The sequence below is a fragment of the Ambystoma mexicanum genome, chromosome 6p, assembly GCF_040938575.1.
Source record: "Ambystoma mexicanum isolate Mex_15411 chromosome 6p, UKY_AmexF1_1, whole genome shotgun sequence".
In the NCBI taxonomy this organism is placed as follows: domain Eukaryota; kingdom Metazoa; phylum Chordata; class Amphibia; order Caudata; family Ambystomatidae; genus Ambystoma; species Ambystoma mexicanum.
Genome location: NC_090935.1, coordinates 89,662,782 through 89,687,349, shown reverse-complemented (window position 1 = coordinate 89,687,349; position 24,568 = coordinate 89,662,782). Strand labels below are relative to the sequence as shown.

Genomic DNA, 24,568 nt, shown 5'->3' with positions numbered 1-24,568 from the left:
GACAGTGGTGGGGATTACGTGCTGGTAATCTTCATTAATACTAGTCCAACTCTTCCTCATTCCAGTACACATTAGGTATTCCATCCTCTCCAAGGATCCCACATCGCCTCCACTTAAGATAGAATCCCCCTAATACCAACCGGATCTCAGTTACACGCAACAAATCCATAACCCATTAGGCCAAATTAAACGGTAAGAGGTTGAACAAGGAAGAGTTGGACTAAGAGTAATAAAGATTACCGCTAAGTAATCCACACATTACCTCCACGTCCCAATACACATCAGGAGGTATACCAACTGGCTGTGCTCAAGGGGAGCAAGAAACGAGAACATCTGCAGACCATCCAGCACCACCTGAAGTCACGTGTCAATACAATAGGTTCATCTAGTGCCAAGCCCCAGAATCCAGTTACCGGCCTGTGAAGATTCAGGTAGTCGTGACGCACAAATGTATTGGAGTCGGTCCAAGTGGTCGCACAGCAAATATTATCAAACACCCATTGGATCTCTGCCCAGTATTGCCCTTGTAGACATGCCCTGGCTCCGGAGAAGAAAAAGACCACCATAGGACCGATAAGCCAAGAGTCCCTGACCCACTTAGTCATAATGGGGACAGAAGTCCTAGACCCAGGTCTATTTCCCCCGAAGGTGATAAAGATTGTCATCTTTCCTGAAGGCACTAGAACGATCTAAATAGATAACGACTGCCAGTCTTATGTCAAGATGACGACAACCATATTTCCTCTTAGGAGACAGGATCAGAAAAGGCAGCAATGACCACATCATGCGACATGACATTTTGATACATCTTTGGGGAAGAAGGATCACAAACGAGAAACAAAGCTTGTCCCCAAATCAGCAAATATGGGTCCTGCAGGTAAAATCACCTCGCCTCCAATAACCTGGCCGAAGTAATCGCAACCAGGAAAGCGGTTTTTTTTGGACAAAACCTTCAGAGCGACGTCATCCACAGGCTTAAAGGACGGTTTCTGCCGAACCTTCAAAACAAGGGGGAGATCCCACAGGGTAAACCCCAAAGGCCCCCAGGACGTCCAAGGGAGCATAACCTTGCCACAACGGAAATCAGTGAGAGAAAACCCAAGAGGGGCCTCTGAAAGCTTTAATGGCTGCCCACTGAGCCCCAAAAGTGGAAACAGAATCTCAGATTAAACCCATCCCGCAAGTACTGCAGAACTTCCAGAGCGGGCCAGCTGGAAGCAGGAAACTAACCAGCCTTGGAAAACCAAGTGTCTGGAACAGAATTTCAGGATTGACTAGATCCCTAGAGGAAAAACGAGGAGCAGAAAGCAGCGAACAGAGGCAGTCTGGAACCCGCCCGCTGCAGCCACGGCACAGATTTTTGCTGGAGCCTGAGGCGGCAACCGGAACTCCGGGATAGCTGGCGGAGGCAGTTTGGAGCCCTGCTGCTGCAGTGCTGATTGGGTTGTAGCTGTGGTGGTGTATGGGGCACTCACGGCCAGCAAGATTGTGTGGCTTTAGTGATTGGTTAGCCCACTCAAGGCTTTCCGTATTGTGATGGGTCCAGTGGAGAGTGCGGCCACCCCCGGGACACTGAACAGGCCTGTTGGGGTGCTGCTGGCGATAAGGGGCCACTAGCTGCCCCCAGCCTGAACTCTGAGGTTGTGCTTTGGGCTGCCATGAATTTATCTAGAGGACAGCCTACATTTATAGGGGAGCCAAGGGTGTGTTGGGCAACATGTGGGGGTGGCCCACCAGTAAGTGCAGGCGGCTGGGCCCCCCCTCTTACATCCCGAGGAGCCTGGTTGGCGTGAGGAGCACTGGATGACAGCGGCAGAAGATAGAGAGCTGTGGTGGTGGCCCCCACAGTGATAGGAGTGGTCATACTGTGAATTGAAATCATCCAGTGTGCCCACCAGCTGAAATCTGATCTTTGCCCAGTCTTCTGCGGGCATAGCATGGCACGTGATGGGGGAAGGGTGAAAAGCTCCAGAAAAGCTCAGCAACTTTTAAGGAAGTTCCTTGTCCATAATGCCCCTTGCAATGGCTAAACCTTGGGTCCAGGAGCTGGGGGAGAGAGCCTTGGAGGTGGCAACCCTAGAGTCGGAGGTGGACATCGACCCTCTTCTTTTGGACCTCAAGGCAGGGATTGGTGGGCTGGACGCCAAGATGGAAACACTCTTCCAAGGTGGATATGCTCCAACATAGATTGGATAAGCATGGGGACCGTCTCGATGAGGTGGAGCAAAGAGTGTCCTGGATTGCAGATGGTGCAGTGTCTCTCGGCCAGGGTTTCGGCCTTGGGGGAATGCTGCCAGGAACTATGGCAGGGAGGTTCAGGAGGACCCCTGAGATAGACGTTGTCCCAGCCACACAGGCTTGGCCTGGTGAACTGGCTGGAGACTTTGTTGGAGCACCTGCACAGTGACCATTTAGTATGGATAGCTGGGAGTCCCCAATTAGGTGGCTGATGGATCCTTTGGAGTGGAGCCGGCCCACCCTGGGCTGGTACTAGCACCCTGAGCGCAGCACAATTATTGGTGTTTTATTTGGGGGGCTAGATGTGCGGCAAGTGGGTTTTGGGAGCGGGAGGTTCTGAGGGGGTGGTGGAGTTTCAGGGGAGCGACAATGCTCCTGCTTTGGTTGGGGTTGGAGCGGTTGGATCTGGGGGTTGGGGGGATTCTTCAGGGCAGGTTGGGGGTTGCCCAAGAGGGTGGCGGGTGGTTGGGGTGAAGGGGGGCATCATGGAGTTGGGGTGAGGATGTTTGTGTGTATCTGGTTGGAGCCAGAGTCCTAAAAGGTGGCCTGCAGCCTTGCATTGGGAGGCACAGCGTGCAATCTGGTCGGGGATGCTTGGCCCAAGCCTAGTCTTGGCTTGTTGGGATGTCCCTTAGGGTAGAACAATAAAGAAGTGTTGAATGACATTTCCTATTTGCGTTTTTACGAAACATTGGACTCAGAGCCAGATTGCTCTTTGTTCTGCCTTCTCTACGCCAATCCATCAGCGAGAATAGTGGTGGGGCGTCAGCGGTCCAACCGTTTTGACATGGGGCAAGGGACTGCCAACTGTCCCCACTTCCTTTTGCCCTGGCGATGGAACTGCTCGCTAGCGGTCATTCTGCAGGAGCATCACATGCAGAGAGGACTGCAACTGGGGCCGCGTAGATGGACTATTTCTCTGTACGCAGATGTGGCCCTATTTCTGAGTGACCCGGAACACAATCTCAGTCCCGTGATGCAGGAGGTGGCTAGATTGAGAATTTTCCGGCCTGAGGCTCAATCACAGTAAATCAGTGATCTTTCCTCACAGACGGGACGGACGAATTCGCAGGATCCAGTACCTGGGGGTTAAGGTGCCACACAACCGTGAGGAGTTGCTCTGGGACAACTACGGCCAGGCAATTGGGTCCCTCCACGATAAGGTGGCGATCGCTCCCTCTCACCCTGATCGGGAACATAGATTGTAAAAATGATCAAGCTCCTTTATCTGTTTCTCAATGTTCCGAGAGCTGAAATTCCTAAGCCGCAGGAACTCCGTGAACTCCGTGAACCATTAAATGACCCCATCGCACTTGAAGATATCCTGTTGGTCATAAAGAGCTTACCTAACACCAAATCCCCCGGCCCAGATGGTTTGATGGGGGAATTCTATAAAATATATGCCCCCATCGTGGCACCCCTCCTGCTGAAAGTCTATGAAGAAGCAACGGAGGCCGGAATACTCCCCCAAACCCTAAGGGAAGCTAATGTAATCCTCCTACATAAAAAAGAAAAAACTCCCGAAGAGTGTGGATCATACAGACCAATCGCCTTAATTAATCTAGATAATAAGATCGTAGCTAAAATCTTGTCCAATAGATTGCTCCCACTGATGCCGGCGTTAGTGCTCGCTGATCAGGCAGGCTTAGTGCCTGGCCGCAAAACGACATTTGGCCTCAGAAGAGTGTTCGGGGCCATGGAGGCACTCGATCCCGCGCATCAGGCAGTGGCGGACCTTCTAGACGCAAAGAGGGCCTTTGACTCTGTCGAATGGCCCTTCATGTTTGCGGTACTCGGGCAAGGGAACCAATTTGTTAAATTAGTGTCTCTATTATATAACCAACACCAATCAGCCATCATTCTCGGTACAACAAAATCCGCAAACCTAAATATCCAACGCGGGACCATGCAGGGTTGCCCACTATCAGCGTTAATCTTCACATTGATGATAGAACCCCTAGCATCAGGCCTGCGTGCTCGTCAACTCCAGAGAGGTCTTTCCGTTGGGCCCCACAAATTGATTATTTCTCTCTGTGCTGACGACGTAGTATTCGTTCAAAACCCTAATGAGAATCTGAACCCAGTAATGCATGAAATAGTCAAATTTGGCCTGGTCTCCGGCCTGAAAATTAATAATTCTAAATCCATTATATTCCCCCTAAACTCCAGCACCAGAAAATTCGCAGACGACTACAACTTTAAGTGGGAGAGCTTGCAAGTACAGTACCTTGGGATCCTATTATCCCAAAGCTACCACGAGATTTTCCAAGATAACTACGAAACTGCAATGAAATCGCTGCAGGAGAAGGTCAACAGATGGAAGACTCTGCCACTGACGCTGTGGGGGAGAGCATCATTGGTTAAGATGGTAATCCTCCCCAAACATCTCGATCTGTTCACCAACATACCAATTCTATTACCACAGTGTTATCTGAGGAACATAAAAAGCCTTGTATTGAAACTAATCTGGGCCGGCAAACCAGCGAGGGTGGCTTACTCGTTGCTTATACTACTGGTATCCAAAGGCGGTCTTGTGCTCCCTGACTTGGAACGGTACTATTGGGCCGCTCAGTTACAATACCTGGGCAACTGGTATGCCACCAACTTTATTAGACCTCACGTGCCAGGGCTCTTTCCATTTGCATCTCCAAACTTACTATGGGCGGTCATCATCCGTCAACAATCAGTGCCCCACACCACACTGAACGTGGTGCTGTCCACGTGCGCGATCTGGAAGGAAATGGCCCACAGAGGGTGCAAACCAGATACTCCCCCCTGCTACCCGTTAGATTCATCCCAGGGATTCCCCTCACTGCAGAAAATATCTTCTACCAGTAACACACATTCACACACTAGGCAACCTATTTTTAGAAGGGATATTTCTCCAGCATGGGGTCTGGCATGGATTCACATGCTCATGAATATTCCCCGTCGTCAGGCTGGGAATCCTCGGTAAAGAAAAATCACTATCAGTTTCGTTTCTGATCTGTCTTTCGTAGTAGTAACCAATCACTGATCTCTGCGTTATACTGACCACAGCCAATGACTGCCATCTCCCTAAGCCCCGCCTCTGGCAGCCATCTTCAGATTTGGTAGCACGTGAAGTGGCAGTATGACCAAGTGAAGAGCCGCCGAGGGGTAGGCGGGAGGGTTCGCATGTGAATCCATCGCCATAATCATTTCTCCTCTGATCACACAAGGATTTATATGCTGCGTCTAGACCTTACAACCCTTCATTTTGCTTGGTGGACGACTGGCTGCATATTTGTTCCAAGTGGCCCACTTTGGTGTGCATGAGAGCCATCAATGTTGTCAGATCCATCGTGTCGTTCAAATTCTCATGATTTCATAAAAGGGGCTAGGGACATCGCCAGAGAGGATATTATGGTGGCTTGTAGCTCAGGTAATAACCTAGACTCAATTTGCTCAGAGTTACAAGCCTGCATGCCCATTTTCGTCCCATTGTTTTTCCTGTGAGCTCTTCCCCGCCTTATTTTCAGGAAAGGCTGTTCTAGTCAGAAAGTTCACGAATGTCTGAGGCAGTCGTATCAGAGGAATGTAAGTTATGACCACGCTGGTTCGTTGGGTCCTTCTCCCTTTTGGAAATCGGTATTCTCTTTTGTGAGTGCAACCGGTTAAACGATAGGTCATTATGCAAGGTCTCACTTGAGGACCCCTCTGGTGCTTTAACTGCCGGCTTCCTGCGTTGGTAGCTTACATTAGGCCATATGTCCTCGTTAGGTTCGTTCATTTCAGCATTGTGACGTTTCAGTGATGTTTTTTGTGTTTGGTCACATTGCGACAGTACATTTTTGGCCAATTTGTTGATGCATGCCTTATTCATGGAAATCAAACTATGCAGGACCTTATTAGCTACCTCTAGGGAATCCCGACGCTCATCGCACCCGTGATCCTTCTTCCGGCCCTTAAATTGCTCCGTCGTTCCTTGCGTTATGCAACACACATCGTTGAGTTCTTCATTGGGTTTCCAATCTGACAAGTCTGCTCGATGAATCGGCGAGCTTGTGCTTGGAGGATTGTCTAGATTGGATTCCACGCCTACTAATCTAGGCAACACGTCTTCGTCAGCCCCATCCACTCCACCCGCTTCCAGCTGTGTGTGGGGGGGGGTGCAGAACTGGAAAACTATTTGTTTTAGGATTATTGTCGGCTTCAAAGATGGGGCTTGCCGCGGGAGGCACGCCACCGATGCACCCATCGCTGCGCTCCGGCAGATTCACTTCCGCCTCTGGATCTGTAGCGGCCACGGAACCACGTCATACGGCCGTGAGCTCAGCCTCCAGACACGACAACGACCGCGGAACACGAGCCGCCGCCCCCGCACAGGGTGAGTCTCTAACCGCCTCTGCGCTGGTATAGATAGCGTTGACCAGTTGGTGCACAAGTGGCGTAGTTATGTGATTGTGTTTGTTGCCGTGGTTGTTGTCCAAGTGAATACAGGCACCAGGTGAACGCATACCCAAATCAGCGCAAGGCACCGGCTCGACACTCTACTCGATTCTAGTATGGGCTCGCTATGGATAACACCCTCACTTCTTGGAGCGCCAGGTTCTTCACTCATCGAGTTACATGAATAGAAGCGCCTTACTTTCACAGGTGTATGCTGCTGAGTCGCACTACTTTCTCGATTATCTCCTTGACGCTCGCGTTTCTTCTGTGCTCGTGTTCTAAGCACGGGTGTGCCCTGGGTGGCCTATGTGAGCTTTCTTCCGGAGAGTCTTGCTCGGGGCAAGGCGCCTCTCCCAAAACAGCCCAACAGCAATGAGGCCAGCTCTTTCTCCACAGTGTATGCACAGTCTTGTCAGTATAGACAAGCAGATGACAATATCAGCGAGTATGCACAGTCTGGTAAAGCCTCGCCTCATGGTAGGGGGGGGAGCTACATCAGGTGTGCAAGTAAGCATAAAAGAGATATGCTCAATGACATTTCCCTATGCTGGGTTCCTAGTGCAACAAGAGTGCGTGCAGTATAAACAGGCAGACATAGGGGACAGTGGGTGCTAATTACGATTAGTGGAATAGTTATAAGTGGAAGGCAAGGCTGTTGAATCGAGTAAAATGCAAATACAGCATGAGGTTGTTGATTCATATAAAATGCAAATACGGCACAAGGCTGGTGGAACATGTAAAAAGGGACATGTATACCTTTACTGGTAGTTAAAGAGCAAATTTAGGATGGCGCACAATCGTACAAAGCCTCACCTCGTGGTGCGGGGGCTATATTGGCAGTGACAACTGCAAAAATTGCACGTACGGTAGCATAGCACATGTATTGCTCAACATGTTTCTATTACTATCTATATAGAGACCCTCCAGGATATTGAGGAATGAAATGGCAAATTTTGCAGCACTATTGCGGCCCATTTTATATTGGCTGTAGGGTGTAAGATTGGCACATTGCAATAAAGAGGCAGTGTCCAATACTACAAGAGAGCAAGGGTGTCATTATGTTCACCTTTTGTAAGAATTTAAAAAGGAAGAGTCTCAGATAGCTCTGGCTTGGCAGAACAATGTGTTTCGGCTATGTTTTGGTTTAATGTGCATGCCTATTTAATATTGACACTATTGATTGTTATCAGTTGTAATGCTGAAAATATCCCCCTATGTTCTCCAAACCCCACCCCCACACACCTCTCACCAACACACCTCACACGTTTCACCAATTCCCCATCACAACTTGTTTTCCCCAACTCTTTCACCCAGTCATAATAATCATGTGCTCCGTCACACTGCCAAGTCACAATTTGCACTAGTCCATGCCAAACTCAAATACTCTCACTCACACCTTACACTCCCCAATTCCTCCTGCAGTATTTAATTCTGTCATGCTACTTCTGCATCTTTCATTCTTTCTTCCATTACATCGCACACTTGCCTCATCCTTTCTCCCCATCTGCAGCTCACTGCCTCTTTCCGGCCAACCACTCCCTCTCCGCTTTTTGTCCTACTGCTCCCCCTGAACCTACGCTCACCTCTAGTTTCTGTATCTCCACTATCTATGATTTCTGGCCCACCGCCCTATTGCTTCCTCTCTTGTCCACTGCTCCCCCCGCTGACCCACTGCTCTGCCTCCGCTTTCTTGCCTATCACTCCACATCTCACCATCAGCCCCCCTCTCTCCTGTCCCTCTCATGTTGGAGGATATGGTATTTTTACATAACCCTTTTTTTCGAAAATAGCTGGTCACCTAATACTCAAAAGGTGGCCTGTACATTTCCACAGGGCTGAGCTGTGGCACAAATGATATGTGGGCCACTGGCCAGCCGCCTCTTGTGTCGTAAACGCTCTGACATGTCCTACAGGCTCCTAGGGCATTTCTCTTTGACGGGCCCTTAAGGGGCTTGCCCCTGTAAAATACGACCCAAAAAATGCATTTCTGTTCCTCAAATAGGATATAAATGCAAGTGAGATAACAAAAACAAACCAAAAAAACTATCATGCAGTGGTACCCAACGTGCGCCTATTCGTAGCATAGGGTTCACTACAATTTCTGGACATTTAAAAGCGTATCTTGTTTGTAAATTTGAGATGCGCTTTTAAATGTGCAGAAACAGACCCAGATTTGCACAAAAGTGTGAACTAGGCCATCTGAATGGGCGGATATAAAATGCACCCATTCAGATGGCCTTTTTCAGTGCCATAGTGGACTGGGCTGCTCTTCTGGCGCAAGTGATAAGATGTGCTTGCGCATTCCATTTCTTGCGTCAAATGTTTGAGAACCTTGCCCCTTGTGCTTTTTCTAATGGCCGTTTTTGTAAAAACGTCCGTATTCGCAGGTATTTCTTTTTAAAACATCTGTTTTCGCAGCACTGCTGGATGGTCTGGTATATAGTGTAAAGTTAGTTTGTTATGAAAGCCTAGTTAATCATCAAATGTGGTTTTCTTCCAATGCATTGCAACAAAGTATTATTTAAGCACATGAAATGCAAGCATAACCTAAATAAATATCTATAACAACTAAACCTGAGAAGATGTATTCAGCTGCTTATATTGGTTAAATCTTGACACCAGGATGTGGCCAAAGTGTGTGATCCTGTACAAATCATTTAATTGCACCGTCTTATCTGCAGCTCTGTAAGTGATTCACTTCATAGCATATGCTAATAGATCATATCATAAAAAAGCCTAATGACTATACAGTTCCATATATAATAATGCAATTTAGGTATTTTGTAACAAAGTTATTTACCACCACTTAGTTATTTACCACTTGGCTTACATATGTCAACTTATCCTGAAGTCACTTTCATGGTGTTACGCAAGTATCAAAGACTTGCAATTTCTTTTTTGTGAAGTCACTTCTGTTAGTGAAATTCATATGCAAATTAGGTTTGCGTGTATTTAGTCGCACGGATGTGTTAGGTCCTGCAGTTTTCGTTTTTTTTTTGTTTGCTGTGTATGTGTCAAAATGGCTTCTGCTACTCGGGTTACCAAAAAAGTCGATTGGGCGGATGCAAATCATACCGTATGGAATGACACGCACTGCATTGGAGGGGGGTAGGAGTATTTTTTACGTGGCTCGCGCACCCCCTTTTATCCCACCTCCGCCTGTCATGTAGAATACTCTCCTGGAAGATGACTTCTATGTGTCCAGGAGTGGGACACATGGCAAAAAGAATAGAAAAGTGGACTGGCGAGGTGGCCATGATGTGTACTGGGATACTGCGAACAAGGAAGAGTCTGCGGCTGCCTGGCGCCTGCCCGACACCCAAATGTACCAGGAATTTCCTCCATGTCCCTCTTGCGAAGAGGGACATGGAGGAAATTCCTGCTACATTTGGGTGTCAGGCGCCAGGCAGGCGCCCCTCCCCCTCGTTTCTACGCTAGGTGAAAGATGTAAGACTTACATTTAAAACGCATACTTAACATCTTTCCTTAGGGCTGCAGTACGTGGCATGCCCCTGCACGAGCCAGCTCGGTGGTCAAGGCCGGCATGGAGTGGGGGCGCAGCCAATGCTTGGTTGCAGCAGTAAGGGAGCTGGGGCCCACAGAATGGCTCGCGTGGTGCTGGGGGCAGGTTGCACACATTTGTGTTACGCGGCCGTTGTATTTCAATTTTACGATCAGGATGGAAGACTTTGTAAATGTCTTTACTAATGTATGTGTTTTTCTACGATACGTTGCAGTAATCAATAAAACCTTACAAACTTGTGAGCAAACATTATCAAAACATTACGTCTTTTGGCACAGCTCGCCTTTTGCAACTCCTGCCAGACCACAACTATGATGAAAGGTACCCTGGGTAACAATTTGTGCAACCGTTCCGTGCAGGTATTGCAGGTCTCATCAACCCTTGCCCAGCCTTGTAGGTAGATTGGTGCATTCTTTAGCGCGAGACGGGGAAGGCGGCTTGACACATTTGTGAGCCTGGAATGCTGCAGCGCTGCCAACAGAGGCCAGATGAATCGGAACATGACGCAGATTTCTTTTTCTCTTTCAATGATCCCAAACCCAACTGGACTTAGAAAGTGGATTGTTTCAAATCGGTCACAGGATATGGGACTGAGGGGGCTGTGTAGCCAGGATTAACAGCTCATGACAGACTATAGCGTGCAAGCACAGAACGTTTGGACTGCACCTGCCAGAGTACCCGAGCACACAAGCTGCTCGCCCTAGAGGGTGGCCAGGGCAGAAGCACCGCTCACAGGGTAAACCACTTGAAAAAGCTCAAATTTTCAATTATGGAGTTGACAAACTCGATCGCTCAGTCTGCACCGCCACACTCCCATTCCAAAACATGCACACCAATGGTCGGGGAAAGGTCAATTAGAGGCATCTTGCAGCCGGTATCCATCACAGAAAACTCCACAGTTTATCAGTGGCTTCGCTTACCGACCAATGCGCAGATTGGTGTGGGCTCCTGTCCGCCGCCACTTTTGGGTTAGGGTGACTTGATCTGGATGACCTACAGGCCAGGACAGGACACAGAATAACTGCGGTTTCACGGTTAACAAAGGCCAGGCCATTCCTAATCTAACGCATTCCATAGTAGCAACTACATTACTATCCATACATTTAAGGTAATTTGGTATTCCTGCTGGGTCTTGTAGGTGTGGACAGGATCGAAACGACTCGTTTTCGCAGCAGTCATTACAGATCAGCTAGAGGGCCATCTCCGTGGTGATAGTGCGCAGTACACATTATCTTTAACATTGCAACTTCACCAGGACTGTTTCATTAGAATATGTAGATAAATTAGATTCCACCGCATAAATTCGTCCATTCCACAAAGTCCCTCTTCCAAAATGTGAATGGCTAGCCCGTTCCCCTCCGAAATGTTAAGACTAGTTGCACCCTTGCACTTAATAATCCAGGTAAGAAATGCCACAAATACACTTTTTGTCTTCTTGGAAGGGGGGTCCCTTCCAAGAAGACGAAAAGTGCATTCCAAGGGCCTAATTTAGAAAACGGCTCCACCAGGGGTTCTCACCTGCACTTCAAACACGGACATTCATGCGATATCACGGAGATACCAAGCTTGCTTTAGGATTCCAATGCCACGTCGCGACGTAAGATCCCTGCGTCTAGCTGCAGCTCCCAAGCCGCCTGCCCCCAGTTTATTGAGCCACAAATGCCGGTGCTCTCTGAAGTACAACTTGGAATTTCTAATCAATCCAGACAACAACCAGCAGGTTTGATGGGTGTGGGATCCTACTTTTAACCAGCGATGCTGTGACTCATCGAGGCGTCTGCCGATGTGTGTTTAGCAGAATACCTCTCCGAAACTTCAACACACCCACCTGGGAACACGAGTGATGGAAATGTTCCAATGACATCGCACGAGCCAGGGAGGAAGTTTAATAATAATAATAATTTGGCATTTATATAGGGCTACGAACCCTCAGGTATATGAGCGCTGCTTATTGTTACCCACTGTGTGTGGTGCTCATTTATCAACCTCGGAAGGATGAAAGGCTGAGTTTGGCCCCGCCGGGATTCGAACCTGCTTTAGCAGGCTCTGCACAGAAGTCAAAGGGAGCGCTCTACTCGCTGTGCCACTTGACCGGCAGTTTGACAACGACTTGTGAACCTCTGGAGCCAGCACCAGCAAGGCGGAAGTGTGCACTTCCCGTGTTATCGTGTGATGCATGTACAGTGCTCCACATCTTAATGGTGTCCATCACGCTGCCGAGGACCCTGCTTAGTCTGCTGCTAGTAACAGTTAATCACTGTGGGCTTGTGCCAAAAGAAACAAGGAAGCAGCCCAGCCCCTGTTATCCATCACCACCTGTAGCAGTCTTTGGGGTGAGTGGGCAAAAAAGGCAACACGACCAGCAACAGAAAAGTGTGAGCTGCCTGCATTGCCAACTGAGGGGATGGCCAACCTCCGCAGGGTGCGCTAGAGGCACAGCCTGCATAGCGGGCGCCCTTATGCACACCCCCTACAGGGGCACTCCCACCTTGCATCCTCCTTGGGAGGAAGGAGGGGGGCGGTCCCGGGCACAGCCACATCTGGCGCTTCTTCTTGCGGATGGATTTTTATCCATCAGCTGTGATTTTTCGATACTGAGGCTTGAGCCTCATTACATCTTCTCGGGTTGAGTATGTATTCTTGGTCTGTGTGGTCTCGTCACAGTAGGGCTGGTTTCACAGGGTCTTCGCAGTGATGGGCCGTGGGTAGTGGTCTTGGTCGAAGGGGTTAGCAGTGGTGGCAGGGAGTCTTCAGATCAGAGGGTTCAACCACAGGGCCCCGGGAGGCCTATATGGGGGGTCACGGGGGCTGCACAGCTCAGTCTCTGGTTCTGAAGTTTCATTTGAGGAGTGGTTCACCAAAATATGGAGGTAGATATTCTCACAGGTTTGGCGAGAGGTACAGCATTTGGAAATGGAAGGGCAAGGTTGGTCTGTACATATTTTGTTTCCCTGAGCGGGCGCCGTTTAGGAGAAAGTTCGCTTGATGTTGGCCTTCACTGTATTATCTTGTGCGGTGAAGTACTGCACAGAGCTGCGTTTGGGAGGAGCATGCACGTTTCGCCTTTCTTTGGGTTCCTTATGCGGTCGGCATGCTGCAGCGTTCGTTCTTTGGGATTAGTGTTTTTTACTTTAAATTGCACGGGTGGAGGGGGTCTTACCTCCAACGGTGCATGGGGACCGGCGTGCTGGTGGGGGTTTTTTGGTCATGGACATTAATTGAAGGATGCCCTTTTCAGGCCAAACGGGGGCAGAGTGCGTCTGATTGCTGACTTGGGCGCCGCAGATGTGCATTTTACATTTTCCGCCATGTGTTTTAATGTTTGTGTGGTTGATGGGCATGCACCTCTTGCGGCCACCATGCCGCATCTTTGTCCTCCGAGAGGTTGTGCCTTTTTTCACATGTAGCGCAACGCAATTTCGAATTTAGATGCTCCTTATATGGCATTTTGGAGGCGGATTTAACCGTTTCATGGCAACTTGCTAACGGGGTGTAGCCCGTGTTAATTACACTAGCAATTTTGTGGCTTCTGAATTCTGTGTTTCGGATGCTCCTGATCCTGTTGCGGCTAATGTCCTCGTCCGTGCGCCCGGGAGGGTGGTTGGTTGCTGGGCTATGTGTTGAGCAGGCTTTGCGTGCCCCCCGCCCCTCCTTCGACCCACACCGAGGGTATTGCTGGTTGCCTGCTGGGGTCCATCAAAGAGGATGGTTGGTGATTTGCAGTGCTTTAGCTTTGTTTCCCCTTGGCTCAATTGTGCGCATGTGTCTGAGTTCATAGAGAGATGGTCAAGCCACATCTCAGGCTCGTATAAGTGATGTGTAGAGTTCGAGCAAAGAGTAAGTAAAGAAAATGCAACACATAGCACTGTTAAGTTTCGTTTTCACCACAGCACTATAACTTCGGAGGAGGGGCACATCACGTAATGGAAAGGGTGCATCTTCCACAGGCCCCCCATTTGCATTGCCGGGCCAAGGATGCACCAATTGTTTCTGGTTTCTGAGTGCTTACCTTTAGAGCCGCCATGCGGCAGCGGCAACACATAATGGGGTAATTCATAGAATTCGGCGCACAAGTGGCGCGCACAGAGTGCGCGTGCTGTCTGCGCCAGCCGCGTGGCCCAAAACCCATTTCGACGCACACCGTATTAATGGATTTATACATCCATAAGCAGCCGTGGCGCAGCAACCCTGCAGCAGCGCCAGTTACGCCCCCAACCCCGCCCATCCAAAAAAAAAAAAAAAAAAAAAAAAAAAAAAAAAAAAAAAATCGCACAAATCCAGTACATGGTGCAAAGGCCAGTGGACCAGCATACAGCGCCCCAACCACGAAATCACGTGTAAAAATACACATACCCCGCTCGCGTTAGCGAAATCGCGTGTAAAAGTCCACACGCACCCCAGGAACACGCACAGGCAGCCCCATCCACCCTCCCCTTACCCAAAGGCAGTCCACACCACATCGTTCTGGATGTTGCAATGACTTGTGCGCCACCTGCACATTTCGCGCACATCCCGGGGAAAACATGCGCAGGGCCTTCCATGAATCGCATGCTTGTGCCACAAATTTCAGCGCACATTTGATCCATGAATCGACACCAATATGTGGCTTGGGAGGTTTTTATAGCCCAGCGTAGATTCGGGAACGCTTGTAAAGCTAGTGAAGCGGATTACTCGATCTGTGCAGCGTTACGCACTCAAAACACAATTTGTGTGGTCCTCCATAGCAAGGTTTATAGCCTGTATCTGCGAATACCGAAGGGGGGCCGGGGGGTTTCGAGACACCCTCAGGCCCGGACCAGGAGGTGCACAGTTTGAACAAGCCCCCAGTACTGGCGTGGCTGCTGTAAAGGACGACGCGCGATTAGGGTTGTGGTGGTTCTTGGTGTTTGTTTCGAGCCGCACTACAAAAGACGAAGACGAAGACGAAGTGCCACTTACTGGGTGATGCAGAAATGTGCCTGGGGCGTTCTGCCATTGTACATGGGTGCCAGTGAAAGCGTAGCTGAATGTAGCCGAAGAGTTGTTTTTCACAATGGCATGATGTTTAATGTGCCTTGGATGTGCTAGTAAATGTGCACTGTACAGTCGGATTCCCATTCACTACTGTAAGTTGAATGGCTTTCATTTTACGGCCGCAGCGCCTCATTGCATTTACGAGGGCGGTTGGCAAGGGGTGTATTTTGCTTTGTTTGGCAATGCGCCGAGTACAGGCGCCATGCCGCAGGGAGGCAGGTTAGGCAAGCTCGCCTACCTCAACTTCTTTCGCTTATACTTGCTGCCGCGCTACATACGTTTTACGTTTAAGGGCGAATATTGTTAAAGATTGGGAATAACTTGGTAGTGAATAACTCTGTTTCGGGTCTAAAGTCTGCAGTAGGTTTTAAGAGCTAAACCGGCACCTTCTGTTAAAAGGTGATGGGAATTGATGCTAGGCTGCTCTTGTAAAAAGTATCGTTTTCCTGGTGAAAAGCACTGCTGGCAGGCGAGTCTCATTACACTTTCGTGCAGGGTAATAAAGCGGGCATTGATGGCAGGCCATCTATGTGCTTGCAGAATATATGGTCTGGTGCAAAGGCCCCGCGCTCGGGCTCCAGATGTGGCCAGACAATGGTGGTTTTTATTACCGCACGATAGGCTCCTCATTCAGTGGTGTGGTTTTTATAACTGTGCAACAGGCTGTTCAGTAATGAGCGATAGCATTCAAGTTTCCTGGGAATTGTGCGGTTATTGGGGAACCCATATCAGTAATCTGCTACCCAATCCGTTTATGCTTTAAGCATCGAGTAGCATGGAGTAGCACATGTATATGTTTAGGAGCCTAATTAAATAAATGAGGTTTGTCTGGCGAAGGTCCATGCACAACAATGAACAGATAAGACAGTAAGCCCAGCCACCCAGCCAGGCTATGCAGGATTATTGAAGGGTGGGATGCTAATTCATCATTTAGGGGACTACCGATTCTATTTGTAAGGTATCAATCCACAAGATATAAGGTTCCAGTCCCAAAAAGGTGACAACATAATGCCTTAGGATTCCCTTTGTGGTACTAACATTGTTTTATGTGTAAAAACAGGTTCAAGGATGCCCTAAGAGGAAAAAGGATCATTTGGCAGGTCGGTCATGGTACAGGTAAAGAGCTGGAATTTAGTGGTAAGGTTGGCAGAGTATAAAACAGGTTGAGAGGCTTTGCTGGACACTCTAGGTGTAGAAAGTGTCTGCCGATTAGATATCATGACGCCAGGTGAAAGGGGAACATGGAAATCTTGCAATCTTTAGGGCTGATAATGCTTGCTAAAACCTATTCCTTTCTATCTAGGGGCACTGTCCTGTAATTGGGTGCCCTGTCCCACGAATGCTTCACAGCCAGATGAATCATCTTTGGGAAAGGAACAATTTACATCACATTTGCAGGGATGGACCTTTTCAGTTGGCACGTATCATTGCGTTGCCTTTTATAGGTAATACGAGTGGAATGCTTACCATAGCGCAATTGAAACATTGTTCACGTAGTGAGATGGAGGATGTTGAGGGTGTAAGGGGTGCCATTAGGACTGGTCATAAAAGGTAGGAAGGAGGTTGATGCTAGCATGGTGGGCGATATTAAAATGTTCGGGCTACAGGCAGGTAATGACCTAAAAGCCTTTAAGCTCATGGCCACACTGATCCTAGGATGCGTTAGCACATTGTATGGTCAGTAGTTTGACCAGTGTTGCTGAGTACATATTCTGAAATGCACTATTGGCATCTTATTTCATCATAATGTGTGCTACTGGAACAGGGTCAAAAGAAAGAAATGGTCAGTTACAACTGTGTGCCATTTTCCTTTCAAGTCTGGGACAATTGTTGGGGCACAGTCCTAGACAGATTGGGGCCGCTCTGTATAGCATATTTGCACTTCAATGTTTATTTCATGGGCACCTTGAAAACATTTTTTCTTGGATCCTTACGTTTAATAAAAAGGACTAATAGAAGTAAAATATAATTAAAAAAAAGACCTAAATGCACAACAAAAAGGTTAAGGTGGTGATCTCAAATTAAACAGCCCTCCAATCCCCGTTTCCATTGTCTGGGATAGGGCTGGCAGGGCAGTGGATAATGATGGACTAGCTTGCACAGAATTGGTGGAGTTTAAACACGCGCAGTGAAATTAGGTATAAATTGGCCCATTTAAACAATTGACACCATAGTAATTTCGTCATGACTCTGATTATAGCCAGGTTCACGGTCAGGTTTAAAAAGCTTAGATGGATCAGTAGATTGTGTGCTGGTGGCAGCGCAGCACTCTCTACCCTTTGCCCCTGTAGACATTGCTTGACTTGCCCTCCTTGTTAACAGCAGTCCTCTAGACCAGCAGCTGGTTGATGATGATGATTATGCTTTCAGTGGCCATTTAGTGTTTTAGCTCCCGGCGGACAGGCCGCTCAAATTTGCAGCCATTACAACATTGGACCCACGGGTGTCCAAGACTGTTATGCTCTATCGGATGGGGACTGTGATACTGGCCATCATGCATTGGCGCATGCCGATGTCAAATTCTACAACGCACCCATTTCATTTGGGGTACATCTGGCTGGCGGTTTAGTCAGCAGAGGTCACCTCCCCCTTTTTGGGAGTATTGGTGGTTTTTGGGTGATTTACAATGCGCCTATACATAAGGTGCAGGCTAGGAGTATTGGGGTGGGTACTGAAGGTTACAGTTTTTACTTTACAGCAATAAGGATTTTTCAAAAGTACTAAACACACCAAGGTCATCGTGGAAAGGCAAAGGAACATTAACAGGCCTGTCGGGGACAAAGGAGGAACAGGGAAATATTAGTAAAGTTTGCAGGTGCTACTCAGTTACAGTGTCGATATTTAACAGCCTTGTGTTTGTACTGTCATAGGAAGTGGAGATATCCAAGGATGACGAGGATCGCTTCAGGGTAGTCTCTGGATTATGGCTATGTGTACAGCAGCGTGCACAGGTTTTTTGGTAAGTTGTGGGGACACTCCCACAGGTACAGGCTTAGCGGCAAGACTGGATGGATGCTTAAGTGCACTGACAATAAGAAATGTTGGTTACAGCGCAAACAGGGAAGGCATGCACATGGTTACCAGGTGTTCGGTAGGTCAGCAGGCCTTCAATGGCACAAGATGCCCTGGACATTGGGCCCACAGACATGCAACAATGGCATTTTTGGTGCAAGGGCTGTTTTCTAAAATTCCAGCCGAGGGCTTAGAAAAACCACACTTTTGGGACCATACAAAACTCCACCCCCAGTACAAGGCTGTGCAATTTGAGCATTGTGGTACACTGACTGATCAGTCCTTTTAGGACATTAGATAAGTTATGGTTGACCAGTAGTATTAAGAAGAAGAAAGGTTGCATGGCCGGTTACGATAGGATACACATATCCAGGGGGAGTAATACCAGCTGTTAATTGACCCCCCCCCCCAGCAGCACACACCACAATGTAAAGTGACCCGGGGCAAGTGATGCCGTGCAAGAACACCTTTTGTAGACAACTGCCTGCTCCCCATCAGACACACAAGGGGAGGGACACCCGGGTCGGGACGTGTTAGTTGCAATGCAAGATTGGACAGTGATTTTAAGTGCTATAGTGATTTTGCAAATATGGCCTTTGCCCCAGAGCAGGGACCCTGGCCGGGGAGGTGCACTGTTACACAGGCCCTGGGTGCCACAGGCCCTTGCAATAGGTATTATTACAGGATACAGGGATGCTGGGGGAATGTGAGCTGGCGGCCCAGGGTTGAAACACCAGCCGGTACAATGGGAAAATGTGTTTTTTAAAAATCTTTATTTATGCTTTTTAGAATTATCATTACAAACAGAAACTAGATTGCCCAACCGTGGGTCAGTCAACTTGTGCCAGTGTAGTCCTCCATGATCTTGCCTTGCTCCCTCCCTTCCTCCCTCCTGCCCTCGTACTGTCAGAGTCCTTTTCCCTTGGTCCAGTATTTCGGCTTCTAAGTCTTGGTTTTGCACGGGTTTGTCATCCCTCTTAGTCTTCCAATTGCCTTGGGGTTGAAGAGAATGAGGCCTTTGTTGGACATCAGGTATGCTACGTATGGGCCCAAATGTCTGGGGGGCATGCGTGTAGTGTCAAAGTCTTAATGAATTCCAATTCCACGTCTTGGTAGTAAAGTTAGTCTTTTTGCCATTTCGCTATTCTCGGGGCTGGGCCCTGACCCCATGACATTGCAATTCTCCTGCGCGCCAATATAAGCAGCACATTCGCTAGTTTCCTGATCGTGGGAGTTAGGTGTTTTGTCATTCCGAGTAGTGCTACTGTCGGGATGGGTTTTAGTTCTTTTCTAATTATTGCTTATGTCTCCTGGAGTACCTGTGACCAAAACGGGACCATTGTTGGGCAGCTCCAGGCCAGATGGAGAAAGTCGGCTGCTGGTGATCTCTGCGTCATACTGACCACAGCCAATGACTGCCATCTCCCCAAGCCCCGCCTCTGGCAGCCATCTTCAGATTTGGTAGCACGTGAAGTGGCAGTATGACCAAGTGAAGAGCCGCAGAGGGGTAGGCGGGAGGGTTCGCATGTGAATCCATGCCAGACCCATGCTGGAGAACAGTTACAGGTAAGTAACTTGTTCCTTCTCCAGCATGGGGTCTGGCATGGATTCACATGCTCATGAATAAAAGAATACATAGCAGTACACACATGCACAACCACAGGAGGTGGCAAAGGCTCAACATTAAGCATTACATCCCAAACTCAACATTAAGCAATTCTTACCTCCTCACCAGGCTCACCTTAGAACAGGTTGTGCAGCACCGCTTGGCCGACCCTTGACTCCTCCCTGGAATCCCGATCGACGCAGTAGAATTTCGTGAAGGTGTGCGTCGACCTCCACGTAGCAGCCCTGCAGATGTCCAGCAAGGGCACACCAGATAGGAACGCCGTGGTAGCTGCGATCGCTCTGGTGGAATGGGCTCTCGGACAGCCAGGCAGCGGTTGGTTTGCCAACCGATGACAGTACATGATACAGCCGGAGAGCCATCTGGAAATGGAAGCCTTCGAGAGAGCCTTCCCCCAATTGACAGGTCCAAAGTTCACAAAAAGTTGTGACGTCTTCCGAAAACTCTTCATGCGGTCCACGTAGAACTTCAGCGCTCTAGCCACATCCAGCGAGTGCAAAGTCCTTTCAGCCGGCGACGAAGGCGACGGGAAGAAAACAGACAACACCAAGGGTTCGTTGAGGTGGAAGTCCGACGGCACCATGGGCATGAAGGAGGGGTGCGTCCTGAGCACTACCCTCGTGTCGTGAAAAGTCAAGTACGGGGGCTTGCAGGAGAGGGCCTGGATCTCTCCCACCCATCGTGCGGAGGTGATGGCCACAAGAAACGCAGTTTTCCACGACAAGAACTTCAACAGAGCTGAGTGCAGAGGCTCGAACGGAGGTCCCATGAGCTTGGTCAGCACCACGTTGAGCTCCCGGGCCGGGGCCTTCACCGGCGGGAACGATCTGAACAGTCCCTTCATGAATTCTTTCACCAGACGATGAGAACACAAAGACGTCCGTCCCATGGTCCTGGTGTATCGGGAGATCGCAGAAAGATGAATCTTGATGGAAGCGTGTGCCAGTCCAGCCTTGGCCAGCGTCAGCAGGTACGGCAGTACTTGAGGAGCCGTAATCCGTAGAGGGTTAATCTTCTGTGCGTGGCACCAGACAGAGAACCTCTTCCATTTGTGTCCGTAGCATTTAAGAGGACGCCCTGGCCTTTGCAAGAACCTCTCTGCAGTCGGCCGGTATGTCGTAACCCCCAAACTCTAACGCTGCAGGAGCCAGGCCTGCAAGTTCAGCGACTTCGGGTCGTGATGGAGGATGGCGCCTCCTTCCCTGGAGAGAAGATCCGCGTCCACTGGCAGCTTGATTGATGGGGACGCTGACAAGTCCAGAAGGTCCGGGAACCATATCTGCCTTGGCCACGCAGGTGGGACGAGGATCATCCTGCACCGTGACCTCTTGAGCTGGTTGATGAGCCGGCAATGGAGGGAACGCATATAGGAACAGGCCCTCCCAGGGGAACGAGAAAGCATCGCCCATGCTCCTCGGCTGGGTAAACCTGCTGGCGAACCTCCGACACTTGGAGTTCGTCGCCGTCGCGAACAGATCGATCTGGGGTGTGCCCCACCGTCGGAAGAGGCGGTCCACTAGATCCTGTCGTAGTTCCCACTCGTGGCACAAGCGCAGCTCTCTGCTGAGCGAGTCGGCGATGGTGTTTTTTATCCCTGCCAGATGCAACTGCACCAGAAACATCCCTTGGGCGACAGCCCAATGCCACAGATCCTGAGCCTCCTTGGACAGGGCTGGGGATCTGGTACCGCCCTGCTTCCTGATGCAGAACATGGTGGTGGTGTTGTCGGTGAAGATCCTCACCACCTTGCCCTTGAGAGACGGAAGAAAGGGCCTGAGCGCCCAAAACACTGCCCGGAGTTCCAGGACGTTGATATGGAGGGACTTCTCCGTCGGCAGCCAAAGGCCTCTCGCGTGCAGATTTTCGGTGTGCGCTCCCCACCCTTCCAGGGAGGCATCCGTGGTCACTGTCTTCTGGTGGCCCGGGGTCTGGAAGTCCATGCCCGCCGTCAGATGCGCGCGGGTGCCCCACCACCGGATCGCTCGTCAGAAGCTCTCGTCGAGTGTGATCCTGTCCTCGAAGCTGCCCGTCTGGATCCAGCGAGCGTCCAGGAACTCCTGCAACGACTCTGGTCTGCACGTCCTGACGGAAGTCAGTTGCCTTGAGCCATCCACGCCGTATAAGGAACTCGCCGTTGCCCAACTGGCGAAATCCAGTGTCAGCGATGTCCGTCGCTATCGTAATGGCGTGGTCCGACGCCACTTCTCCTTCCTGCAAGATCTCTAGGGCCTCCGCCCTGTCGTCATCTGGTAAGAAGTCCAGCAGGGGGGCGATTTTGTACCACAACTCCCTGTCGTAGCGGGCTACGATAGCCAAGGCGTTGGCAGCCTTAATCGTCGTTGCTGCCGATGAGATGACTCTGCGTCCCATCGTGTCCAATTTCTTTCCCTCGCCGTCCGGCGGGGAGGTTGACGTAGAGTCCGAGGCCCCCCCCCCCCGCTTTCTTCCTGGCCGCCGCGGAGACGACCGAGTCCGGGGTCGGCAGTGCCCAAAGGCACCAGGGGGCCGCGTCCGGGACCCGGTACTACTTCTTGTACCGGTCCCTTCTCGCAGGCGTTGTGGATGGGTTCTTGAGGAGGGCGAGACCCTCATCCCAGATATCGTCCAGTAGAGGTACAGCGAGGACAGTCTTCCTCTTGGTCTTGCGCCGTTGATAAAGGAAACCTTCCTTCCTTCTCTTCCGGGCAGAGCTGGAAAAGCTCAGATGCCCTGGCGATCATGGCATGAAACGATCCAATCTCGTGGGGCGGGGAAGCCCGGGGAAGGAGGTGACGACGGGAGATCCTCGTCGTAAACCTCGTCTGTGCCAGTCGCGGCCGTGTCAGTCCCCATATCATCCCCACGGGTCGTGGACGGGGAGGAGGGCTGAGCAGGGCGCGATGGTTAAAAAGGAGGTGGAGGATGAATCCTTCTCTTAGGAGGAGGGCTCCCAGAAGGGCCTGGCTCCGGGTCCTTCGTCGGGAGAGGTTCCTCCGTTGGTGGTAAAGGCAATCTCGTCCTCATCTCCGAGCATAAGGACTGTATAGCCAACAAAATGGCCGCCAAGTTGTCTTGCGGCACTGGTTGAGGGGAGTCCGACGGGCGGTCGGCACCCTCGACGTTCTCGTCGTCTCCTACGTCGGGGTCCCTCCTGACGGGCTGGTCTTCTTCCACGCCAACGCTGTGGCTTAAGACTTCGATCAGCTCCTCCTCAGAGGTTGAGGCCGAATCCACGACAACCTCCTGCCCCCCCTTTTTCTTCTCTGTCGGAGGTTTCACGGGGGTCCTGTCGATGGGCATGAAAGAGGACTCCCTCCACGGTGGCAGGGAGACTCTGGGCCCCGAGGTCGCCACCACTGGTGTAGCCTCCACAGGCTGAGCCAGGGCCGCCGCGACTGTCTCAATAGAGGCCTTGGCCGGATGGATTAAGGCTTTCACCACCTTAGGTGCGCTCGCCGCCTTCTCGTTGGGGGGGAGGGTCACCGCCTCACTCCCCCTCCGATGGGGCCTTCGAGCTCGACCGGGGTCTCTCCAGGAGCTTCGCCGGGTGCTCGGCCTTCCTCTTACCCGAGCCAGAGCGTTGGCTCGTGGTTGATGGCGCCGGGGAGGATGTGCCCTGTCTGGCGCCCGTAGAGCCCGACCGTTCGGCGCTCCCGGTGCCAGCGGACTCGCGGTGCTTGGCCTTCTGTTGGACCCCCGTCACCAGGGCGCCCTCAAAGGTCTTAGAAGTCTGCTCGGACTACTTCTTCTCGCCTGACTGGCTCTTCCCTTCCAGCCAGTTTGCGAGACGCAGATGGCCTGTCCTTCATGGTCCGCTCCGACATATTGCCGCAAAACGCACAGTCCTTCTCCACGTGCGTCTTGTCCTCATGCAGGCAGTAGAGGCAGAGGGAGTGTTCGTCCTCCTTAAAGACATTCTGAAGCTGGCATCCAGGGCAGACCCTGAACAGCTTTCCGAGCGTCGAGCTTCCCTTCTCCTGGGCCATGATCGATATGGGCCTGAGAAACTTCTGGAGTCCTCCAAAAGCGTGGCTCGACGAAATCTTCACCCTTGAGGGGCGTAGAAGAATCCGATACGGGTCCCCGTTGATCGGATAAAGAAACGGAGTTTGAGGCTCTTTTGACCGAAAAAGAGAAAATGTTCCTAAGAAAAAGTGCAAAAAAAGCACTAAAGCTCGAGAGCAATAGCACGAGGACCCCAACACTTGAACGTGCGGTAAAAATCTGAAGATGACTGCCAGAGGCGGGGCTTAGGGAGATGGCAGTCATTGGCTGTGGTCAGTATAACGCAGAGATCAGTGATTGGTTACTACCACGAAAGACAGATCAGAAACGAAACTGATACTGATTTTTCTTTACCGAGGATTCCCAGCCTGACGACGGGGAATATTCATGAGCATGTGAATCCATGCCAGACCCCATGCTGGAGAAATATCCCTTCTAAAAATAGGTCGCCTAGTGTGTGAATGTGTGTTACTGGTAGAATATTTTCTGCAGTGAGGGGAATCCCTGGGATGAATCTAACGGGTAGCAGGGGGGAGTATCTGGTTTGCACCCTCTGTGGGCCATTTCCTTCCAGATCGCGCACGTGGACAGCACCACGTTCAGTGTGGTGTGGGGCACTGATTGTTGACGGATGATGACCGCCCATAGTAAGTTTGGAGATGCAAATGGAAAGAGCCCTGGCACGTGAGGTCTAATAAAGTTGGTGGCATACCAGTTGCCCAGGTATTGTAACTGAGCGGCCCAATAGTACCGTTCCAAGT

General features: G+C 50.3%; 1 protein-coding gene across 4 annotated transcripts in view; it reads right to left on the bottom strand.

The window, feature by feature from the left end:
* Positions 1-24,568, bottom strand: part of LOC138511228 (long-chain-fatty-acid--CoA ligase ACSBG2-like) — a 1,364,724-nt gene that overhangs the window by 1,234,050 nt on the left and 106,106 nt on the right. The window contains exon 1 of one of the 4 annotated variants that reach the window (XM_069626771.1): positions 11,690-11,811. The exons of the other annotated variants lie outside the window; for them this stretch is intronic. The gene's annotated coding sequence lies outside the window, so the exon portion shown is untranslated. Of the gene's footprint in view, positions 1-11,689; positions 11,812-24,568 lie in introns of those variants that run through there. 4 annotated transcript variants of the gene reach the window in all.